Genomic DNA, 26,129 nt, shown 5'->3' with positions numbered 1-26,129 from the left:
GGTTTACTGTTTTTCAGAGAGTATTCAGGCAAAATTGCCAAAAACCTTCAACAGATGTCACTGGGACACAAATTGTACATTATTATATCGCTGCTGAGGAAAATTTTTTGAAACTGTGTTCCATCTAGTGTAGGTTTCTTCACTAAAAAAAATTTTGACAGAAGCTGGAAGGTAATGATTCAGTGATTAAAATATTTATAGTTAAATAAAGATAATTGAACTTTTTCATAACCTAGCTATTCCTAAAAAGGAGTTAGGCATCTTATAATAAAAAGATACTGATAAAGTAAAGATAGGAAAATAATTATATCAATAATTGGAAAATATTGAATATAAGGGTCATTGCTACACAAAATTTTTCTCTAAATGCCTTGGCAGCCAATGTAAAGGAAAATATACCACTCATCTTTTTCCTAGCACTGAATTTTAAAATGGATTTATTTTTTAATTATAAGACATTCAACAACACAGTGGACAGTGTGATCAATAGCAATTTCACAAAAATTCAAAAACATTCTTCATGTGTAATTTGTTCTTTCCTGCTAAGATTTGAGGGTATAATGAACTGTGTCCTGTGACAGCCTTAAATCATATGAATATTTTTTACTCAATAATACCTAAGAATATATTACCAATTGCTACTTTAATAACCAAAGACTAAGGCTAAATTACCTGTCTGCAGCATCAGCTTTTAAAAGTGCACAAAAAAATTTTCTCATAATCCAACTGCTAAATACATTTACCAGTTTGAAGATTCCAGGAGTTTTAATCCTTTTGATCTATTGAATGAAAGCTTTCTGTCAGAAAATATCAAGTTCTATAACCATTAGAAAATAATGTTTCCCATAGTATTTAATTTTTTTTCTAATTCACTCACAGAAAATTTAAGAAAACTAAGAATGCTATACCAAGTGAATATTTTCTCTTCTTACATTTGAAGCACATCGATAGATCATTCAATCTGTGTAATGGAAAGTTTTTATTAGTTGTGAGAAGGAGATCTGGGCTTAGAGCAAAAATTAGATTCATAACTATGTCCAGCTCTCATTTTATATTGACTAAAATAAGTATGAATTAATAGATTCTTTCAGCTTGCACGATTCTCCTGGCTGGGAAATTTGGTGATGTTTCAGCACTGCAAGTTGCCACTTCACTGCTAGGGAACACTTTTTCTCAGGGGACTCCATTATTTTATGATGATAGAATTTAAAAGTTAAAAATGGCATCTCTCTCAATAGTCTAGCATCTCTGTACAGTTGTTTTAAAAAATTGCTTTTTTGTTTGTTGTTATCTGCCTCAGAAAAATCAGACATAATGTCTTTTAAATTTTTATTCCAAAAGAAAATGTGAAGATAAATTACTAGGTAGACAGACACAGATACTTTTATACACATGCATAGACAAAAGACTGAAAAGATATCCATGGGTAATGTTGACAGATGGTGGGATTATAACAGTTTTAATTTTCTTTGTTGTATTTTTCTTTATTTTCCAAATTCTCTACAATGAGCATGCATTGTTTTTATAACTAAACTACTAGTACTTTAAAACAGATGCATATAGATTCTTGCTTTCTTTTCGTATGATCCCTGTAAATTAAAAAAAATTTTGTGTGTATCCACTTTCTCTGCCCAGTGAATCCCAGCTCTATTTTGAACAAAGCGCAACCAGAATTGGAGGAACTTACAAAAAAAGCAGTTTACGTGAATACATAGATGCTTCCTTCCAAACACAGAAGGCAAGAGAAAAGCACCTTGGAATCCTTGGTAAAATTACATTCAGAGCTTTTGGGGTTAGAAACACCATTTGTACAAATTCTGTGCAATCAAAATAGTATTAACCAACTCACAGCTTCAGAGATTCTAGCTGCCATCTTACAACCTTACGAAACCAAGACATGCCGATTCACCCGATTTTAAACTGCCCTTTTTGGTCCTTATAAATCCAATAAGATGAATATATCCAGAAGATCCTAAGCAACTTTCTAAGACCGTGAACCACCTAGACCTCTTGAGGCTGGACACGCTTCTGACTCATGGCAGCATCCCTTTAACTTGTTCCTAGAAGAGACTTAGGCAGGTAACACAAGTCTGATGACAACTTTTACGAAAACCAAGGGCAGCTCCTGACTGTTGGTTTCCAGGCCCCGTCATTAAGGCAGAGGTGGGACGGACCCTCCAGGTCACTTTCTACAACAACGCCGCCCGGCCGCTCAGCATTCAGCCCCACGGACTGCGTTACAACCAGAGCGCTGAGGGCTCCTTCTACAAAACACGGGGAGACAGTGAGTCCTTGGACTCACGGCAGGCCCAGGCAAGCCATCCTGCAACTTAAAGTCCACAGGAAAGTCAAACTCCTCCTAAAGTCACTGCGCAGCCTGCTTTTCACATCGGAACAGCCCTGTGTACTTACTGTGGCAGAGTGAGTCCTCCAGCCCCTGTCCACTGTCACCCAAAGGGCTGTAAGATGAAGAAGACACAGTCCCTTCTCTCAGAGATCTCACAGTCTAGACTTGGGTACTTCTCGTCCTGGGTCCTCTTTTACAAATGCTTAGCTCTCCCTAGGTACCCCTTCACCCTCCTCACATGTAAATCCTGGCGCAACATTCATCTACACGTGGGAAGTTTCAAGAGATGTAGGTCCCACCTCCGCGGATCCCGACTGCCTGACCTGGTTCTACTATTCCTCCATAAATCGTGGGAGCGACACCAGCAGTGGCTTTGTGGGGCCTCTCCTCGTGGGCAGGAATGGAAGTCTAGGAGAGGATGGCGAACAGGTGAGTCATGGGACCTGTGTCCAGGTGTGCCTTGGAGAGAGGTTGCCTGAGACAGGACTTCGGGGGACAGGCAAGGCGACAACGGGCAGCTTCGCCTTCTGTGTGCTGAAGTCTCCCAGTTCTACTCTCTCCTCAGTCCAGACCTGTGTCTTCCTCTGCCCAGTGAACACCCACCCTGGCAGATTCCACAGACACCAATTCCACTTGACTGTTTTGATTCTTCATCTCCTCCTGGACAGCCACCGCCTGCCCCGCCCTTCTCTACGTCAGCCCCTTTCCCTCTGTTCTCTCTTAGTTAATGACACTACTGAGCCTAGAACTCCATCAGCAACTCCTTTTCTCTCACCTCCAACATTAGTGAACTCCAACACTGGTGAACAACTCTCCGATAGCACTGCCTTTAGGCCGCGTCATCTCTTTCTGAATTCCTGGAACCTCCTAAGTCTCGTCCCCACTCTCATCCTGCTTCATACAGCGCCACATCCCTCCATTTCAAATCTGATCACAGTACTTCCCACCCTAGAATCATCCCACAATTTGTTGGCTTGGGAGGCAATACATTGGACCCTGCTGACCCCTCCAGATTCACAGCCCACCCCTGGCCACCCTACACCGGCCATTCTGGTCTTAAACTGCAGAATTAGCTTGTCAGTCCCGGAGTAAGGATGGCTAATTCACATTTCTTTGATTGTGTCTTTCTTCTCTCTGTCTGGAAGGGCCTTTCCTCACCATTTTATATGCAAAAAGGGGAGACTTTTTAATAAAAACTCAGACCAGGGATCCCTTCCTTCTCTTCAAACAATATTCCCTAACTAAAGTTAACTGAAGTTCCTGTGGGTTACCGTAGATCCTTGTGTGTGTTTCTGTCAGAACACTTAGCCATGCAATTATTTTTACTGGCCTGTCTCTCCCACTAGACTATAAGTAACTTGAAACCATGCATAAGATTTTACTAACTTTTTGCTAACAATTGCAGCACCTCTCTGACATGTGATAGGTACTCAATAAATGCTTGTATTGTTTGTTTTATGAGGGGGAGGCAATATGGTTTATTCATTGATTTCTGCTTGGAGGAGGTACTGGGGATTGAACCCAGGACCTCTTGGGTACTGAGCATGCGCTCTACCACTTGAGCTAAGCCCTCCCCCTAAATGCTTAACGAGTGAATTTCCCTTGTTCCCCCTCACAAGTAACCTAATATCCAAGTTCTTTTCTGCATTTGTAATTCATATATAATAAAACCTTACAAATCCCCCAATATTAACATGTAATTGAATGTGTATTTTATTTTAAAATATGGCTATTATTTATATTCATCTATACAATGAAAGTCATATAGCCTCATCATTCTTACAATAAATATAACTTTTATATTTTATCCAAAAATATACATATTCAATTTCTTCATAAACCCTGAAACTACAGACTTTCTAGAATTGAAAACATTGTGTTTAACTTACTTTTTACAAAGCATCCTATGAAAAGCATTACAAATATCTGTGATTATATAGTTTCATTTTACAGAATTAAGATGTAGGGGCTCCCTAGAGTAAGAGCTTTACATGAAAACAGTCGTAGAGATTTCTCCCAGCTTCTTAATTCTGGGGTAAATCCGTTCACTGGGATTCATGCCTTTATATAAAATGTTCTTAAGTGGGGAAGTCAATTGATCAGATTTTCTAGGACTATACAAATCCCCTTGTAAGGGAAATCCTGTATGCAGATCAGTCATTTGACTAGACTTTGAATACAGACCGTATACACTTCCTGTCTATTTCTTTTTCTATTCTCATCCACAGAAGGGAATAGATAAACAATGCTACCTGCTTGCCACAATATTTGATGAAAATGAAGGTTATCTTTTAGACAAAAATAACAGGACATTTACCACAGATCCTGAAAAAAGTGGACAGAGAAGATCCAGACTTCCAAGAGTCTAACAGCACGTACTGTGAGGAACATTTAATTTATAAGATAAATGCATTAGGCGGTTGTTTAATTTCACTAGGCCTAAAAAATTACAGGTTGTTTAAGACAGACTTACATTTTCCCCTCAATGGTTGGCTAATATGTTTCATGTTTTCTTTAAATATAATTTGCTCCCCAAAATATTGCCTAGTAGGGTGATTATGTTATATTCAATTTACCAAATATTTACCGATGCCTTTCTGGTGCAATACACTGTGTTAACTATTGCTAAATGTGATACATAAAAATCATGTATTTCTCTATTGCCAAAGTAGTGGAGTGGATGGGTGGGTGTTTGTTGAGTTAGTTTGTTGATTGGTTGGTTTTTAAAGACTGTACCATGTGGTGGGAAAAGGATTGGTCTAGAATCTGGAGACTTGGACTCTGTCTTAACAGTTCCATTCATTAGCTTAATGACACTAAATAAGTCTCCCTGGCCTTCGTTTCTTCAAATCTGAAAGGAAGGATTTGACTTGAATAGCCTTGAGATCTTACATAAATGAATTGCTTTATGATAAGTCCTTTGTTGAATTTCAAGAGATGTCAAAGTACCAATAAATTAAATACTCTTCTGTGTTACAAATGTCTTGTAGCCATAAATGGATTCAGGTATGGAAATCTGCCTGGACTGGATATGTGCTTAGGAGACAACGCTTCATGACACGTTCTTAGTATGGGATCAGTTAACGACTTTCATGGGATGTATCTTTCAGGAAATATTTCACTACCTTAGGAGCAAGGAATGACACTGTAACTGTTTCCTCACAGCTCCCAAACACTTCTTATGACACCTGATTCCACAGGTAAGTTGTGGATCTTCTGCATCAGCCTGAAATACATCCAAAGTATAAAGAAGTAATGTCTTCTTATGCACTGAATATTCTGTTTGTACAGGAGGAAAAACAAGGAGATTAACTATATAGCATTTAGTAAACCTTTACCCTGATTTATTTAACTTCTAGGAGCATTAATCTATCATTTTGCTGTATACAAAAATCCTCTCAGCCCTTCCTGGTTTTCTCTTCACATGCTCCAGGCTCTAAATCAACCATACTTTTTGAAAACAATGAAGATGCTTTGAAGCATTTGAACTGTTTTCACTCTGTTACTTGCTGCATTTCTTAAGCTCTGTCTGTTTGTTTCCCAGTTCTTCCTCCTGTGTTTACCTTCCCCTCTTGACTCCTCCTCTTGCTAGCTTTGCTCTCTAGGGAAATGTTTTGACTTCAGTGGGATTGATTGTTGCTGGCAACTTTTTTTAAAGGCACCATGTTTCAAGGAATTGTTATGGGGATCAGAAGAGCCTCCTGTCCCCTCTGAACCTAATACCCTCATTTGTAAAATAAGGGTAATAATTTACAATCCATATAAAGGAATAGACACAATCAGATGAGATAGATGTGGTGCAATGAAGTGCCTGACATATGTTAGACTTTCAGTAAAATGTTAGTTTCTTCTTTTATTCTGCAGCTCTACCTTCACAAAACAAACAAACAAACAAAGACAAACAAACAAGAAAACAAAATCCTTCCTGGTCAAATACTCCTGGCACCAATCCAATACCAGCTACACAATAAACCAATTACCCTATAGAAACCATGGATTGGTATCTTAACTCTGTGATGTTACAGATCCACGTGACTACACTTTTCACATTTCAATTTTTTTAAATTTTACTTTGCAAGCAAAGCCTGTGATTACAAACAATTGGAAGAAAAAAAGAAAGATCTTTCTCCACTGCTTTTTCTTTCCCTGCTGTAAGCACTCACTCAGTGGCAAGTTGTCACTCATCCCCAACCCACTTCTTCCTCTCCTGTCCACTGTAGATGTTTTCCTGGACTTAAAAAAAAAAAAAAGTTTCCCGCTCTTTACTCTTTTTCTTAAACAGTATCCCCCGCAGTCAACTCATGGAGGCAGCTAGTAGGCAATAGGCATTGTGCCAGACGAGAATCATTTCATTCTAAACAAATTCTCATTCTCAAACCCTCTGAGTCTGGAGGTTTCTCTTTCTTATCAATCTTCACACTTACCTTTCCCAATAAGGAACAGCAACAACAGAAATGGGTGCAGAGTTGGAAGAGAATATTAGTGTTGATGAAGGTAATCTTAAGAAGCGAAGTCAGAACATGATGGGCATCAAATTACCAAAATAAAGGACGGCTGGAATTCACTGGTCTGAACCAGGCTGGCGTTTCTTTGTTGCGGTGGTTTGTTTTTGTTGTGGTTATTGTTCGGGGGTTTTGACGTATTGCTGACTGCCTTCAACTTCCTTTCACTACTTCACTTGCTAACTCTCTGATCCGCTGTTATCTCTCATGGACTATTTTATTTATAATTTTTCCTCTTTTTGTTTTAACAGTTTCCTTTTTAAAATTTTTTTAAGTTTATTTTTGAGGGGAGGTAATTAGGTTTATTCATTTATTTTTAACAGAGATACTAGGGATTGAACCCAGGACCTCCTAGGACATGCTGGGAATGTGCTCTGTCCCTGAGCTATACCTCTCCTCACCTCTCATGGACTATTTTAATAGCCTCCTAACAGTTCTCCTTCCTCCCACCCTTGCCCACTCTAATTTATTCTCAGTACAGCAGCCACGATGTCTTCATGTCACTCATGGACTCAAAATCACACAACGGCTCCCCATTTCACTGCGTGAAAGTACTGATTTTTCAGTGGCCCACAGGGGCCCAGGTGACTTTGTCCTCCATTCCCCACCAGTCTGGTCTCCTTGTACTCGCTCCCTTGCTCACTCCCCTGCAGACACACTGGCCTCTTCCATGCTCTTTAGATACACAAGGCAGACCCTCAGCTTGGGGGCTTTGCTACCTATTTCCTCTGCCTGGATCACTCTTCCTCTACGTCCACCGTTTACCTCTTCTGAATCTTTACCCAAATGTCACCCACCCATCAAGACTCACCCTGATCATCCTATAAAATGTTGTTCGCTGCCCCTCTCCCCCAACACATTCATCCAGAATTCTCAATCCTCCTTACACTACTCTACTTTTTTCCTTAATCCAGGTGATAAGTGTACTTCCAACATACATAAAAGTTACTATGTTTATTTGTCTCTATAATATTCTGCAATATAAACTCCAAGGGCAAGAATTTTTAACTGCTTTGTTCATGGATGTTTCCCAAGTGCCTAGAAATATGTCTGGCTCAAAGACTATTTGTCAATAACTATTTGTCAAATTAGTGAAAGAATGAGTGAACTATCTTACTGTATTCCTTCTGGGGATTCATATCTTATAGATGACTTCGTGGAGAAAAGAAGTCTGAGTGCAAAACCTTAAGCATTCTTTTCTTATTCGCCTCTAGTAATTTTTGATGTGGTTTGTACGACCACAGAGCACTATCAAGGAGGTATGAAACAGAAATACCAAGTGAGGCAGTGTTCAGGGCCAAACCCGGATCCAACAGAGTACCAGGAGGAGAAGACTGTTTATATCGCGGCTGAGGAAATTGTGTGGGATTGTTCTAACAGGACGTGGGAGAGGGAACTGCGACGTCTTCCAGTAAAGAAGCATGGCGGCGACTTCACTCTCTACTTGGGCAGGGTTTATTCTATAGTCCCCCACCCTTTCCTTCCAGTCTCTCTCTCTCCCATGTGTATGTGTATGTGTGTGTGGTGTGTGTTTGTGTGTGGTACACATGTGTGTGATGGGCGTGTGTGCATGGAATGTGTGTGACGTGTATTTAGGATACATTCAATTACAAACAACTTCAAAATGTGTGTGCGATGTCTTCAGTTATAAATGACTTCAGATTTTCCCGTGTACCTCCATTACTTCTGTGCTGTTTTTCCCCATCTCTCTTCTCACTTCTTGCATCTGATCTTCCCAGTGTGTTTTACCATCCGATAGCAGCATTTCTGAGGTAGAATAAATATAATTTCAGCTACATTTAACATTTGGAATCATTCAGGGTTTTTTTGTTTGTTTGTTTTTGGTCTTCATTTGTTTCTGTCATTTTTCTTCTAAGAACCTCAAATTGAGGACAGTGATTTTTCTTTTCTGTGTGAAATTTGATTTCTGTCTCTGATTTATCTTCGTACTGTTTATTCGTTTATCAAAACTAAAATTTCATCCTGAAAACTGGTTTTAAAGTGCACAATGAATATCCAACAATCTTACTAGAAAGAATATATATTTTAAAAAAAGGAATTACTCTTCAAGGTAAAATAGCCTCTAGATATTAATAAATTGTATTATTTCAATAAGAAGTTCTTCCATATGAGAATTTGTCTAATTTAATGGCTAAATTAATTTTATGGTTTTTTTGGTTTTGTTTTTATTTTCTCAAAGTGAAACAAACATGTATTTGGACAATATTGGGACATATGTTGGGTCCAAAAACAGGAAAGTCATATACCATCAATATGATGACATCACATTCACGGATCAAACAGCAAGAAATGAAATGAGAAACATCTGGATATACTAAGTATTGCTATACTGTTAAGATTGGCTTTGGGGTTTGTCATCTTGTTCTCAGCCTCTACAGAGGGTCCCATCCATTAAGGATATTGTCAACTTCCACCTTGACAGAGGGAGGTGTCTGTAATTCTAATATTAATTTGTTTGCAGATAGGCACTTTTACTGGGAAAAGAAAAGTGATTCAAGGATTATTCAGTAGAAAATAAAGAGGCCATAGACAATTAGTATGGTCAGTTTCATATTACCCGGCTTCTTGCACTCAGAATCCAAAACTTCTGGATGTGGGAGGGACCTCAGAAGTAGCATTTAGAGATAATTTCATTGAAATTAAAACAAAGCCCCAAAACCCCAGTATAGTGAGGAGAGGGCTTTTTGTGTTTCAGTAGAAGTGTTTGGTTTAACCACTTAAGCGTCAAGGTTTAATGGCATCTTCTGCCCAGGAGTGAGAAAAGTTACAGCCCTTATCTCCACCCTTGACAGATCATCTGGGAAACCTGCAAGTCACCCCCTAAGCACCCCCACATAACTTTTCCATAAGTCACTTGATGTCTTCATACATCAAATGGCATTTCCACATGTTGCATAGTGTCTCCAGAAGTCACATGGCATTTCCATACGCCCAGATCTTGTTTGGGTCCTGATATCTGTCTCTGATGTCTCTCAGAGGCCATTTTCTGGCGTGGGACCCTGAGAAGGTGGATTTACATGGTTGTGAGGAGGAACTCTTACTCTTCTTGGCTCCTCATTAGCCTTTTGGGCTTTGCAACCCCTGGAGGGAGGTCCGTGCTATCCAGCTCCCAGTGTTTTGGGGTGAGCCCTTATTTTTGGTAACAGCAAAATATTTGTTTTCACTAGGATTCTGGCAGAAAGTACTAAGATAAATAACATAACTCTATAGAGTCTATTATTATTTAAACCTACTCCTCCCACCCCGACTTTCTATAGAAAAGGAAAAACAAGCATAGTGTGTGAGACAGTAGAATTACCATGGGAGACAAAGAGGTGCTGTGCTTTGCTAGCATCTAGCATCTGATTTGAGTAATGACAGCGTAAGTTTAAGAAGACTTCTTACTGCTGAGTTCATCTCCAAACCATCTGTTTCAGAATTTTTAGAGCCACAGATTCAGTCTATTTCCAAAGAGAAAGAAGATTTATAACAAATCATATCCCTCCAGTTCTTGGCCTGGGATGGAAGGGAAAGAGAGTAGAATGAAGGGTCTCTAGTCTGTGGGAAAGATGATCACCGGGGTCAATAAAATGGCCTTGCAGCTCCTCCCAATCATCCACTCAGGGAAGGGGGAAAGAATAAAAGGCATAAATGATGAGGCTGATCGAGAAAGAAAATAAAGTGTTCCATTTCTAAATTGTGTGTTTCCATAGGCATTAACTGATGCTCATTGAATAAGTTTTCTAGAGCTGGGGCTTATAAAAATTCTAGATGATCTACATTTTCTGGGGAAAAACCATGTTTCATGAGTCAGCAGTGATCCATTTGTTAAATGTGTTTGTGTTTCCCTTGGCTGAGTGTTAAGGAAATGAATAAGAACAAGTCACTCTGTAAATACTTAAGGGGACATATGACTCATAATTGAAAATAAATAGCAACTATCCACAAATTTCCTTTTTCTATATCTTAGGTCCTATAATATTTCTCAGCCCTGGTCAGGTGTTCCATATTGTCTTGAAATATAAGGCCTCAAGACCATATTCTATTCATGCTCATGGAGTGAAAACAAAGTATACCACTGTTGTTCCAACACAGCCAGGTAACTGCTTTGGGAGAAAGAAAAGCCCCAAAGCTTTTATGCAGGACTGTGGGGCTAATGTTCATTCTTTTTCAAACTTATTTTGTTTGTTTGTTTGTTTGTTTGTTTGTTTTTCTCTCTTTCAATTTTTAACACACAAGGATTTTTTTTTTAATGGAGGTAACTGGGATTGAAACCAGGACATCGTGCATGCTAAGCATGTGCTCTACCACTGAGCTATACCCACCCCCTAATAGTTAAGTCTTAAATACAGGTGTAGTTCCTGATGAGAGAGGCCAGTGGACTAGTAAGAAGGGTCTGAAGAGTGAGTTTGGGAGAGAAGTTCCTTTTGCAAGTAGAGTTGGCTTCCAGGATGGGGCACCGTGTGTACACAATCTGTGTACAACTCCCCAGTGTATACAATTTCTCCTCTAGGGCCGCCCCCTCTCCCACCTTTCCACCTGTCCAGCTGTCAGTTATTCTGTTCAATCTCTCCAACTCAAGTGCTAAAGTAGGAGTCGAGCATAAGATGCCGTGTGTGAGGGAGGGAGCAAGGGAGAGAGTTGGGCTGCCAAGAGGAAGCAATGAACCTCACGTGCTAATATGTCTACAGCATCACCGCTACACAACAGGCCACTCAGCATTCTACACTCAAAGGGTAGACTCTGAAATGAAGATTCACATGCAGGTAGTGATCTTGGGATCAACAACTATGGAATGAAAAAGAAAGAAGCAGACTTGGGCAGGGGGAAAGGGTCAACAGAGATGCAGCCTGAATAGCAGTCACAGCCAAGCATGTGAGAAATTCAGAAGACTGGGTGGCCCTCAGCCATCTTGAGTTGGGGTGAGACAGCTGGTCCTTTACATGCCCCAGTCATTGGACACAGTCTTGAGGGCAGTGGCTCTCTTCAGCTGAGGTTGTCAGTGAAGAGGGTTGATAACTGGTGGAGCATTTTTCAAGGGGGAATCTGAAATGGACACCCAAAATGTCCTCCATCATTGCCCACCAAAATATGAAGTTCTGGGAATTCAGGGTATCCAGGAAACAGCCAAATTTAGAAAGGAAAGATCTGTGGGGCAGAGGGACTCAAGATAGACCTTGATGGTGAGTGAAATATTCCCTTTGATTTTAAAAACAGGAAGTCCTATGGTGGGACCGACATGAATGTCCTATCAAGGGAGTTTGCAAGTCAGCGCTCTGTTTTGATTAGTCAGGAAAGGATCACATTTCGTGCATTTCACAAACACTTCTGAGTACCCTGTTGTGCCCCTGGCACTGTGTGGTATGTGAGGAAGGTAGGGGGTAGTACTAAATAGATTGTTAAAGATTGAAGTGGGGAGGCTGAAGATGGGGTTGGTTAGTGGAGGGCACTGGGTCACACGTGCTTGGGAAAATTAACTTAAGCCTCTGGAAGGGGGAGACTTCAGATTATACAGTGAGGGGAGACGGTGAGGGGGCAAAAGAACTTTCCTGCAAGAGTCAAGAGGATTCAAATTAAGTAGGGCTAATGCAAACAGCCTTGGGACTGGGGAAGAGACACATGTGATCCACAAATTAGAAGGTTCAGAGCTGTGATTCAAAACAATCCTGTCCCATTTCAAAGCCTGAGTCATCTTTACTACAATAAAGATTTGTTGAATGAATAAATGAGATATTTACTGATTGACATTTTCAATAGCAGAATCTCTATAAAGTTTTGATTCAGTAACACTGAGGATAAAATAGTGACATTGACAGTGACTTGCCCTGTAGGTCAGGTGACGCAGCACCAAGGGCCTCCTTTGCACCATCGTGTCTAATCCCTAAATCCCCATTTTATTTGCGTGAGGAAACAGAAGCCCAGAAAATGTAAACACATGGACACATGGACTAAGGCCGGAAAGCAAGGAGCAGCAGAGCCCGAAGTGAAAACGAGGACTAATATTTATATAGTTTTAGCGTTGGCTTATTATCTGATCCTCCATAAAGAAGTATGATTTAAAAGATTCTATTTAAACACACTGTATTTGCCTATTTTAGGAGAGATCCGACACACATTTGGCAGATTCCGGGAAGAACTGGTCCTTCCCCAGGGGACTTTGAGTGTATACCTTGGTTTTACTACTGTGGAAGTGTTTAAGGTAAACTTTAAATCACAATTTTTATCTTATCTCCTCTTAGAAATTATAGTGAAAGAAAGGAATTTCTTTTTCTTTAAAAAAAAACCTTAGTTTTATGTAAACTTTCTCAATACCGCTCAGCTTTTAACCTACATGATTTTGCACTTTTCAAGAGCAAAATAAATTATGACATTATGATCACTTAGGTTTATGACATCTACCCAAGTGTTACTGTGGTTGCCACTGTGGATTGAGAGATATATATATATATAGTTACATGATAATATCCTCTTCTTTGTTTCATTGAAAAGGATTTGGGTTCCAGAAAACAAAGTGGGGGGTTTTTAAATGCTATGCTTAATGAGAAATAAATATATATGTATTATATTTCTTTTAAAAATTCTCATCTCTGGAGTTCCAGTTTACTTGCATTCCAAAAAAAAAAAAAAAAGAGTTCCCTCTTTGGCCTTTTAGTTATTTTTGGCCTACACTCTGCCAAAAACAAGAAGAGACACAGACATTCAACCCCAAAACAAAACGAATATAAATAAATCAAGGCTCCCAGCTGAAAGTGGCTGCAAGGGCAGAGGCATCCCGGGGGAAAGGATCTGAGACCTTGAGACATGTCTGCCGACTGGTTCCAATGCCCGGGAATTCTAATCAAAATCAAAGTTCTGTTTTTAAATTAAAATTTCAAAAATAGAATTAAATCCACTGGAGAACGTGTCTAAAATCCCTGTCAGGAGTTTGTTGTTCTCTTTAGACCTCAACGCTGATAAAGGAGATGACCATTTTTCTTCAATCAGGGATTTAGTATGTCAAACATTTGGTTTCTTATGCTCAAACTTAGAATCCTAATCATTAAAAACACAACCTCTGATCTTACTCAAACTAAAACTTGTTTCCATCCTTTTCCTTGACTGGGAGAATGTTTTTTAAACAACTAAAATATTAATTTTTATTTAAAAATTTAAAACAGTTTTTTTAGTGTTTTTATTTGTATATATATATTTTTATTGAAGTCTGGTCAGTTTACAATGTTGTATAAATTTCTGGTGTACAGCACAATGCTTCAGTCATACATGAACATACATATATTCATTTTCATATTCTTTTTTTAATGTATTAGTTCTTTTTTTAGTATATATATAATTTTTTTTATTGAAGTATAGTCAGTTTACAATGTTGTGTCAGTTTGTGGGCTATTCCTCTCCATAATCTTGCTTTTCCTCTCCAGGATCTTAACAGCGGACTGAAAGGGCCTTTGATCATATGTCGCAAAGACACCAAAGCCAGCATAGTTCACGGTGTTCTCCACTTCATGATTTTTAATGAGAATGAGTCCCGGTTTTTTGAAGAAAACATCAATACTGTTCTCAAGAACAAACCAAGTTGACAGGAATGACGATGAGTTTGACCTCAGCAACCAAATGCACAGTAGTGTCCACTCCCCGACTCACCCCCTGTAGCCTACAGGTTGCTGTGCCCAAAGGCAACAGGTAAAGGTTTGCATCTCTCACTCTCAGCACGGTTTCAAGGACATGATCACACAGAGGTGGGGTACAGATCATGTGCACCAGGGGTCACAAACTTTTTCCATCAAGGGCCTGATGTAAAGAGTTTGGGCTTGTAGACCGCACAGTCTTTGCCATAAGCTGTCTTCTCCACCTTTGTGGCACAAAAGCACTTACAGATGACGTGTCAACAAATGGAAGCGGCCGTGAGCCAGTAAAACTTCATTGATGGCCGGAACTTGCATTTTATACAATTTTCACGTGTCAGGAAATATTACTCACTAATTTTTTTTCCAACCCTTTAGAAATTTAAAAACCATTCTTTGCTCACGAGCCGCAGAGAAACAAAACGGGCAGTGAGTGGGCTGGAGCTGGCGTGCGGGCTGGAGACCCCTGTCCTCGCAGCGAGGCGAATTCTCATGCCTCTGGAGCCCTGCAGGCAGTGTAAAACCAAAGAAATCGGCCCTGGGTTCTGAGGGGCCTGACTACACTCTAAGTATTTTACCTGGATGGACCCAGGGAGATGTGGGGTTTAAGACAAACTAGAAAGCGCATACCCCACCCACTCCTCCTCACTCCCTTACCAAAGGACCTTCGCAGGCAGAACTTTTAAAAACCCCATGCTCGTCACCCAGAACTCCTTTATAGGTTCACTGTGACTAGGTTTGCCCTGTTTATGACCCACCTCCATGTAGAATCCTAGTAATAAGGCAACTATTCAAATAAAAGCATATAAGCAACTGTGCTTAATCACAATCTTTCTGGCCCCAATCCTTGCCCCTGAGGAAGTTCAAGGGTAGGACTGGGCCAGGGATCCTTATGTAAGGCAAATCCAAATGTGATTGATCGCTTTTAACTTGTTAGATTTTTTCCCCTTTGCAAGAAATGTATGTAAATTGACAATTAATTCGAGGGCTGCATCCATGCTATCTGTAGTCTTTTAATAAGCATCACAGAGGCCACAAAGCACCATATTAGGCCCTAAGAGGACACAAGGGTCCAAAAGATGGGACATCTTCCCTCAGGTTGTTCACAGTGTGTGGCTACAATACAAGGCTGGCTTGAGGGGACGCTGTCACAAATATAAACACAGCGCTGTGCTCTAAATTCTTACATGGGAGATCAAGAAAGTTTTCATGAAGGGGGGAGACCTTTGAGTTGAGGATTTAAGGTTGCATAGGAGTCTGTCTAGTAGAAAAGGAGGGAATGACACTCCAGGTAGAGGGCAGAATGTCAGCCAAGTCACACAGCACCTGGAAAGAAAAAGCCATCAGCGTGTGGAAGCTTGAGGAGCTCGTTAACAACGGAGACCTGCTCTGAACCAGGGTTTCTCAAGCTTATTACTACTGACGTTTTGAGTCGGATAGCAATTTGCGATGGGGGCTGCCCTGGGTGTTGTAGGATGTTTAGTGACAGCCATATCCTCAACTCCGATGCCAGTAGCACCTTCCCCCAAGTTGTGACAACTAAAAAATGTCTCCAGGCACTGCCAACTGTCCCCTAGGGGACAAAGTCCTGTAGAGAAGCAGTGTGCTAAAGGCACCAACAGCACTGAGCTTGGGAGCACGAGGAATAGACGTGTGTCTTAGGAACAGCTCTGGCACTTGTGTTCCCAGGGTGGTCCTTGGACCAGCAGCAGAAGCATCAGTTGGGAGCTTGTTAGAAACGTGGAGTTTCAGTCCTCACAGACCTAGTGAATCACAGTTTGCATTTTAAACAAGATTCCCAGCCACGGGCACATTCAAGTTTGAGAAGCACTGATCTAAAGCAGAGTCTCCTAGTTTTTTTCTATTACATCCTTCCATCAACTGAAAGTGTTAGAGCCCAACCTTCATAGATATATGGTTATTAATTAGATATTTGTGCCACTGTATTCATGTATTTTATGTGTTTCCAAAGATGCACACAAAATATAAAAGTAAAAGGAGGAGAGAGAGTCTTTTTTTTATTTTAATATTTTCTTCCTATTAGTTTTTGAAAACCACACCTGGAGAGGACTAGAGAAGGAGACAGACCAGAGGCCTGGATGTCAGGCAAATGGCCTTCCAGTCACACAGGTGACAGATCATGAAGGTCTGACCCAAGGCAGTTAAATGGGAACACACACTCCTAATAGTCAAAGCCTTTTGTGATACTTTTAAGTATACTTTAAATGTATAGACATATTTAAGTATCCACCAATTTAAGCATCCTTAGTTGTGAAATAGTCTAGAACAACCCAATTGTGTTAAAGTCAGTGCCTCATTTCCTCAGGCAAGGAAATCTCTCTAGCATTAGACACACCCTTGGACGGAGGGCTTGGTCATGTTAAACAGCTCCTTAGCCGGCTTTAAAGTTCTCAGGGCCTCTGAGAATATCCATGATACTTTCTGTACAGTGTTTTTTTTTTTTAAATATTATTTCAAATCTTTGTTGAATATAATACACTGTGACCCCCCACAGCAATTAATGGAAGAGTGTCCGGAAATAACCAAGGCCTGACATTTCAGGATGAAGTGAACTGGTATCTGTTCAGCATGGGGAGCCAGTCTGACCTGCACACGGTTCATTTCCATGGCCACAGCTTTGCATACACAGTAAGAGCCCTGGGCAGCTCCACTTAATTACTGTGGTAACTTGTAATCCAAGGGTAGGGCAGCATGGCAAGTTAACAGGATGGGAAGGAAAACGACCAAGCCAAAACCGAGGTTCAATACGTACGATCTACAATATAGCTGATGCCAGTGAATAATTATACATTTAGCACTGTATATCCCACAGACATCGAGAAATGCTTGTGAACACACGAGTGGCATTTCTTACTGTAGTCTGACGTTACTGAAGAAGTGAAAAGACGTCTATCTATAACCATCTTTAGTTTCACCCCTTCTATCCTTATTCTTTTAGTTTTCAAACGTTCAGTAACATAAAAGAAAAATACCTTGAATAAACATATACATTTTGCCGCATTTGGTCTCTCTCTATGTGTGAATTTTTCTGAATCCAGTTGAAAGTAAACTGCAAACATCATGTCTCTTCTCCCCTCAATTCTAATGCACGTGCATCCTGAGAGTAAAGACAATCTCTGCCTCAACCATAATAACACTGTCACACCCCTCAAAGTTAACATTAATTCAATAACGTAACCTAACATACAGTCCATTCAAATACCATCAGTTGTCCCCCAAACACTCTTTGTAATGTTTTTTTAATTCAAGATCTAATAATTTATACTTAGCATTTGGTTGTCATTGCCATATCTTTCCTAAAATAGGAGACTTCTGCCTTTTTTCTCTTAATCTTTCATGACATTTCACGTTTGAAGAGTCCAGGCCAGTTTTCTAGAATGTTCCACATTCTGAATTGTTCTAATTGTTTCTCCATGACTGGATCCACATCAAAAATCTTTGGGAAGAACACTGCATAGGTAGTACAGTGTACTTCCCACACATCTCATCAAGAGGTACATGATAGCAATCCAATATATTGTATATGTGCAGTCAGATTGTAACAATTCTACCTAATAAAACTGAAAAATGAAAGGAAAAAATAAACAAGGACCTACTGTATAGCATGGGAACTATATTCAATTCCATGTAACAAGTTATAATGGAAAAGAATCTGAAATGATATGTATTTGTATGTGCATAACTGAATCGCTGTGTGGTACCCCTGAAACCAACATTGTAAATCAACTTCACTTCAATAAAAAATAAAATTTAAAAAAAGAGGTACATGACAGCAGCGGGTCCTAATACTGTTAAGGCTGTTTGATGACTTTATTAAGGTGATGTGTACCATTCTCCCCATTTTAAAAGTGTCATCTTCCTGTTGCAATTAATAAGTAGTCTGTAAAGTGACTTTTATATATTTTATTCTACAACAATTTTTCATCTTGTAGTTTTAAAAAGAATCCATTGAGGATCCTTGTCTGACTCAATTTTTATAATGGTTACAAATGGTGGCTTTCTAAATCCATCATTCCTTTAACATTTGATATAAAATTAAAACGTGGAGCTAGGTGTCAACTGGTTTTATGGTACCTTTATTATTATCATATTATTGCTGTCTTTTTTTATTTTATGGGTTCTTAGTCTCTTTGTATCTTCTGTCTAAATTGCTTTCCATCACCCTACCAGTCATAAATTTACAGTTTTTAACTAACCACTTTCTATGGGGATTTCTCTAATTTATTGTAAGTATTTTCAATTTTATCTTTTCTCTTTCTCTTTCTAAGTTAGTTTCATTTATTTACTTAAAGAGCATTCTCTTTATTTCCTCATCCTAATCCCTTACATAAACATGAATGTGCAATGGAAGACTAATTGTATTTTATGCCGTGACACCTCAAACTTTTAACCCAACAACTTGGCATGACACAGTCTGTCTTTTACACATAGATAGAAGCTTCACATAAAGCTTGCCTGAATTCTAGGTGTATTCTATTCAGTTCATAGTTTCTTTAATGCTCTGGGCCTATCATAGAAATAAGTAAGTGTGCATGACTTACTTTACACAAAGCTTTACAGGCGTGTTTCTTTCTTTCCTTTGATAAACAAATGTATCCCCTTTAAACCTTTCTTTTTGTTGCTTAAAGACTGTTTTTAGTACAGGGAATTTCATATAATAAAGTAGACAGAATAATATAATGAGCCCCTTTACCCATTGCCCAGGTCCAACAATCATGACCTTTCCATGCTTCTTTCTATGTTTTTAAGGACAAGCCTAGATTTTAAGGTTGCTATTAATGAGAGGAGATGAGAAGAAATCAGTTATCTTTCAGGGGTTACATCTACATAAATGACTGTATTAAAAGGTGTCCAGTTAAGTGGAATTCATGGTAGCATTTCTATAATGATAGTTACGGCTGACCTTTATTCAGTCCGTATGTGCAGATGCTGTGCTGAGTGCTTGGCGTGGATTTCTCATTAAACCCCTACAACTTTCCTATGAAATAGGGACTATTTTATCACCATTCTGTAGGGAAATGAAATGAAGGGCTAACAAGACAAAGAACTTGCCTGCAAGCAGGAAGTGTTAAATGTAAGAGTTGAACCCTTGGGTCTCACTCCAAAGCCCCTCACTCTTTTTTTGTATTAAAGTTTAGTAGATTTACAATGTTGTGGTAATTTCTGGTGTACAGCATAGTAATTCAGTTATACATATATATATATATTCTTTTTCATCATAGGTTATTATAAGATATTTAATATAGTTCCCTATGCTATACAGTAGGACCTTGTTATTTACCTATTTGTATATAGTAGTTTGTATCTGCTAAATCCAAACTCCTAATTTATCTCTTCCCCTTTCCTTTCCACTTTGGTAACCATAAGTTTGTTTTCTATGTTTGTGAAACTCTTTCTGTTTTGTAAATAAGTTCATTTGTACCATTTTTTTAAGATTCCACATGTAAGTGACACCATATAATATTTGTCTTTCTCTGTCTGACTTACTTCAGTTAGTATGACAATCTCTAGGTCCATCCATGTTGCTGCAAATGGCATTATATCATCCTTTTTGTGGCTGAGTAGTATTCCATTGTGTCTATATCCCACGTCTTCTTTATCCAATCACCTATCGATGGACATCTAGGTTGGCTATTGTAAATAGTGCAGAGCCCTTCACTCTTAACCTCTTCACAAAGCTGCATCCCTTCAGAATGATCCTTATTTATACCATGGAGCCTGGTATCACCCGCTATCGACTCTAGCCACTCACTCTACCCCCATCACAGGTGGTCACAAGCAGTCTTCCCCCTTCCCTTGAGGAGGGATTTAATTACGCCAGCAATGATGCAGCTGCTGGGCTTTATTCCCGGGAACATCGAGGGACAGCAGAGCAGCCCTCTGGTGTTACCAGCTGGATCTTGGGACCAGCCAGCCAATCACCTCCTATTTTCTAAGGCTGTGGTTTCCCTCGGTGCCAGGGCTCCAGGTACACATGGGACATTTACTGGTACCTTGGACCTTGTCAGTTCTTAGTTAACATTGTTGCATATTGTTCTCTAAATTTTCTGACATCTTAGAAGTGTATCTGGGCCATCCATGTTATTGTCCCCTTCAGTGCAAAATAATTTTCTCTAAATAGCAATGGCTCAAGCCCCTACTCTGCCTGCAGTGGGAGACCGCAGCCTTCCCCCTCCTGATCTCCCAGTGTCAGCAGGGAGTCTGGAGAGCCTGCATTTCTTCTAGCCACTGTCAGCTCTCATTTCCTGCTTCTGCTCAGCTTCCTTGCTTCTCCCCTCCTGTGGCTGGTATTTTCCCATGTCTCGGTGGAGTTCCAAATTGGAGCGCACCCCCCTTTCCTGTGATTCACCTAAGCAAGCACAAAATCAAGGCCACTGTGGGTCATAGACTTCAAGTGAGGGTTTGAGGGTAAATGAGAGGGTTTTGGTTTTTTTTCCGTATTACGCAGTGAAAGCAGTACTATTTGTTGCCGCCATTTGACATTAACCTCCCCTGACTTCAGTTATCCCTCCACTGTGCACGCTGGGAACCTCTGACTCTCCTGCTTTTTACTTTCACCCTCAAGACTTCTTTCTCAGTGTTCTTCCTTTCCAGACCTGACTTCTCTCCTGACCTTGAGCTGCACTCTCCAACACATCCCCCATCCTCCAAATACCTCCTATCTGTCATGCAGAGAAATTCATGACATTCGTATTCTCTTCCTAACCCATCCGAGCCAGTCCCCCGGCTCCATTTATCAAAATCAAAATAGCCCTGTACTATACAGAAGGAATTTTGTTTTTTTTTTTCAATCTATTTTTATATATAGTGGTTAACATCTGCAAATCTCAAACTCCCAAATTTATCCCTTCCCACCCTCTTTCCCCAGTAGTCGTAAGATTGTTTACTATGTCCGTGAGTCTGTTTCTGTTTTGTAAATGATAGTTTACTTTAGTTTAGTTTCCACATATGAATATTATCATATGGTATTTCAGTATCTTGTAATAACCTTTAATGAAAATGAATATATGTATATATATATGCAAAAAAATTAAAATAGCCTATGGACAAGGTAGTCTCCCAAACATCCGGTTCTCTGCTTCGGAGAGAAATTAGCCATGAAGCCCTCAGCCCTCAGGCCCAACCCCAGACAGCAGGCATAGTTCCTGTCCTGTCACCCCAAGTTTTCCTGATTAGCTGCATCTGGAGAAATGATCATCTTCACATCACCAACATTCCTAGTTAGAAATATTTCAGTTAAAACCTTTGGATAGACAGCAAGTTTCTACTGTATAGCACAAGGAACTATATACAATATCTTGTAGTAACCTATAATGAAAAAGAATATGAAAACAAATATATGTATGTATGTGTATGATTGAAACACTATACTGTACACCAGAAATTGACTGTACACCAGATATTGTTAACTGACTATACTTCAATTTAAAAAATCTAATCATGAGGAAACATCAGACAAACCAAAGAAGGGAGACATCTACAAAATAACTGGTTTGTATTTTTCACAAGCAACAAGGTCTTAAAAATCAAGAAAAAAACTGAAGAATCGTTTCTAACTGAAGGAGTCTAAGGAGCTAAGACAGCTAAATGAAATAAGTGGTTCCCCACTGGATCCTACAATGACATTATCGGGACAATTGGCTAAAGCTGCAAGGGATACGGGGACGAGGTGGCAGATTAGATGGTGATAATGTATTTGTGTTAATTTTCTGATTTTGATGATTGTGTCGTTGATATATAGGAGAAGGTCCTTGTTTATAAAAAATATACATACCACAGTTTTGGGAAGTAATGAGAAAACATGTCAGCAACTTATTCTGAAATTGCTGAGGAAAACCAAGCTATTTCCACTATACTTTGAACTTTTTTGTAACTTTGAGATTATTTCCATTTTTTTAAGTAAAATAGCAATAACAATACTGATGATGATGACCAAAAAAAAAAAAAACCCACACTTTGGGATTTGTGAAACCGATGTTCTCTGCACTAGAGTGTTCTGTATGAGATGCTGAAAAGGTAGCTAACACTGACAACAACACAGGCATCTTTTTAGAGTGAGATGTTTGCCCTGTGGCCTGTCACTGAAATGTCCTGGGACTTGCTCCGCCTCCAAACTCTCAGTTGCACTCAGAGGAGAGGCGTAGTGGTACCTAATGCTTCCTGACCATCACCTAACAAAATATACAGAAATGAGGAGTTACAGCAAATGGTAAGGAGTGTAAATGACTGATACCTCTTATATCTATTTAATTGTGTTTTGTCTTTTTGTTGAGGATTCGGGACTGTATCGCTCTGATGTTTATGACCCTCCTGGGGCCTATCAAACTGTGAAAATGTATCCAAGAGATGTTGGAGCCTAGTTATTTCACTGCCATGTCAGTGTTCACCTTGGTGCTGGAATGGAAAGCACTTACCCTGTAATTGAGTGAATAGGGAAGCCAAATTCATTAGAAGTGATGATATTTAAACTCAGTGTTTATATAAGAATATCGGATCCACTGGACATTTACATGATGTGATACACCATTTGTTCATTCAAAGATTGCTGCTTTGATATGACCAAGGTACTCTAGTTTTATTTTCTTTATCAAACTTAGGTAACTGTGTCTGATCTGATAAAAGATCATAGAGTTAAATGTAATTTCTAGATTTATATAAATATGCATAAGGATTTGAACAGAAAATTCATAGAAGATGAAATACAAATGACAATTGAACCTATAAAGATATCTAAACTTGCTCATAACCAAATCACTTAAAAATTGCATTTAAACAACAGTATGGCACTTTTTGAATGAAGAAGCTATCAACTTGGCAAAGATTTCTTTTTTCAACTATAGTGTCAATAACAGTGTAGTGAGATGGTGCAGTGCACGGACTTTGGTGGAAGTATAAACTGTTTCCACAACTCTGGAAAGAAACTAAATAACAGTTCTAATTAATTTTATTTTCACATTCAAGTGACACTTCATTTCCTCTCATTCCCAATTCCCCTTTCTCCAACACATTTTATTAGCACCTTCAATATGAAAACGTATCTTTTTTACTGAGATTTTCATCAGTTCCTTAGTTCCTTAGACCATTCACGAAGTCATTGTCCTTTGGTCTTTCAACAGAATGATTCTAATATTTTGACTCCGTAATTTTACCTGACAGTCGATCTCAGAAAATTATCAACAATGCTGAAAAATATTTATCACCATGTTATTTTGTGCTAGTGGAAAACTGAAAACTAGGAAATGTATCATTTGAAATATTACCAAACTTTAAAATTCATGCCTTAAACTGTTAATGTGAAAATGCTTATAATATAATACTAAGTGATAAAAAGGAGTTTATAAAATAGTATTTGAAATATAATCCATATATATAAAAATATAGAGAGACTAAACAGAAATGTACTGAAATGTTAATGGTGACTCTGTCTAGGTGGTAAAATTATGAGTGAGGTTTATTTCATTCTTGTGCTTTTCTGTTTCTGCCGAGGTTACAGTAATGTTTAAATTACTTTTAAAATCAGGAAAACCATTGGGCACATATATCACATGCTGTTTAAAATCTTCTGTGCTGCTCTGCATCTCTGTGGGTATTTTGTCCTCAAGGGGCCTTCGAGGGGCTGAAGGGGCAGCTGAAGCTGGGGGCAGAGGGTCAGTGTGGACTGTTCCTCAGAATCCTCTCTGAATAAAAGGGCTACCTTTTTCACAAAAACAAAAACTTAGCCCAAAATATAATTTTTACCTACTACATCATATTACTACCAACACTAATATTATTAATAATCCAGGTATAGTCATTATGACCCTTATTCATATAATCATTCATACTCATTCTTAGTAGAAGAGATTTGGGGGTGCTGTCCAAGAAACAAATCCCCGATTTATAACATGGTTTTCTTGGGAAACTTAATTTTGCATTACAAATAATATAATATAAAATAATATAATATAACCTTGATTGGGTTTACAGGTCTTCTGTCCACGTGGCAGAACGACACTGATGTTGCTATCGAAGTAGGAAGTAGATTTTTTTCTTGCCAAAGCAATGGTAGTCATTTTAAGGATGTTCTTAAGACATATATGAACTTTGTGTTTTTTTCCTTAAAGGTATGTAATCATTTCAGTTTAACATTCCAACCTAAAACTCCACGACTTTCTTTCCTACTGCATGTCTGCCTGATATGAATGTTGACAAGTCCAGGGGCAGAGCTAAAGTTGCAGAAAGAAGAAAAACTTCAGGGATGAAAGAGTGTACAGGGGACCGTCTAAAGACTTTCATGGAGAATGTGCCAGGAAAATTAGCTTGAAATAAGAGCTTTCTTGGAAAATTTTGTGTATACGCTGCTTTCTCTTTCTGTAAACTGTTGTCCCTAGAGTCGAGTCTGCAGGGGTGTAACAAAGCTTTTAACAAACAGCAGTGGGGCGGGGGTCAGCAAGAGGGCCAAAAAGAGCAGGTGCAGACGGAAGTCTAGCTCAGTTAAAAAAATATACCATCCAAGACTTTACCCTAAACCGTGACATTTGCAGACATTTTTTTAAAAAAAATGAAATTCTCATATCCTGGTAAACATTTCAGTCAGTCTTTAAAATGCAAATCCATATACTGTACTGCGCCGTAGGCTTGGAAGATCACAGGCTTCAGAACATAGAAGCTCTAGTTTTCCGGAACCAAAAATAACGACTCGTGCTCTGAACTTTCAGCTAGCAATAGTAACAGCCAGGGTGCCTTCTGCTACAAGTAACAGAAAACCGAGCTAGGGGGGGATTACCAGTGGTGTTTGTCTCAGATTTTTTTTATCTTTAAGTTAGGAGACAGGTGGATACTAGCGTTTGTTCAGCAACTTGATGATGTGAGAGCCAGTGTCTTTAATGCCCCTGGCCTTCCCCTCGTGACAGTTGCCTCATGGTTGCAAGATGTTTACTGCAGCTCCAAATATTACTTCCAGGTTAAAAGCGGAGAAGAAGGGAAAAGGAGTGGCACCAACCGCACCTTTTCGTTTCTTCAGGGAAGCAGAACTCTTGGAAGGAGCCCCAGCCAACTTCTGCCTGCGTCTCACTGGTTTTCATTACCTCACTGTCTGGCTACTTCTAACTGCAAGGAAAGCTGGAAACGAGCTTTTGTGGCCTCTGCAACGAAAATAACAAGGAGAAGGAATTTAAAATGTCTTGTGGTTTGGCTAATAAGCCTCTAACTTAGACAATGAGTAAGAGTGTTTGAAATCAGGAGTTGGCTAAACAAAAGGGTTCAGCATGAGCATTGAAACCAAAGTCAGACTTTTCACTTTTTCACATCTTAATTTCATAAATAATACATCAAAGCAAATCCCTGACATCATATCGTTTCACCCAAAATACTCCAATATGTGTCTTCAGAAGACTTTGAAAAATTAATAAACTAATCATGCTATTGTAACATGAAACAAAATTAACAATACTACTTCACTTTTTGATATTGAAACTAACCAGAACCTGTAAAATATGGATGCAACTAGCGTCACCCCCTCCCCAGGAAGCATACAAGAAGCGTAAAGGTACTGCTGATAAAATTGAATATTCTTCAGTAAACTGAAAAAGATGTTGCCCAAATCTCACCAAGAATAATGCCTAATTCATCCACTCCTTCATTTATTTAAGAGCACAATCT

General features: G+C 39.1%; 1 pseudogene; it reads left to right on the top strand.

Annotated features, from left to right (window-relative positions):
• The window catches only part of LOC102525920 (ceruloplasmin-like), a 29,826-nt pseudogene extending 6,908 nt beyond the window's left edge, over positions 1 to 22,918 (top strand).
• Positions 22,919 to 26,129: the final 3,211 nt, after the last annotated feature.

Source organism: Vicugna pacos, chromosome 1 (assembly GCF_048564905.1).
Source record: "Vicugna pacos chromosome 1, VicPac4, whole genome shotgun sequence".
NCBI classification, from domain to species: domain Eukaryota; kingdom Metazoa; phylum Chordata; class Mammalia; order Artiodactyla; family Camelidae; genus Vicugna; species Vicugna pacos.
This window is presented reverse-complemented; position numbering and strand designations above follow the sequence as displayed.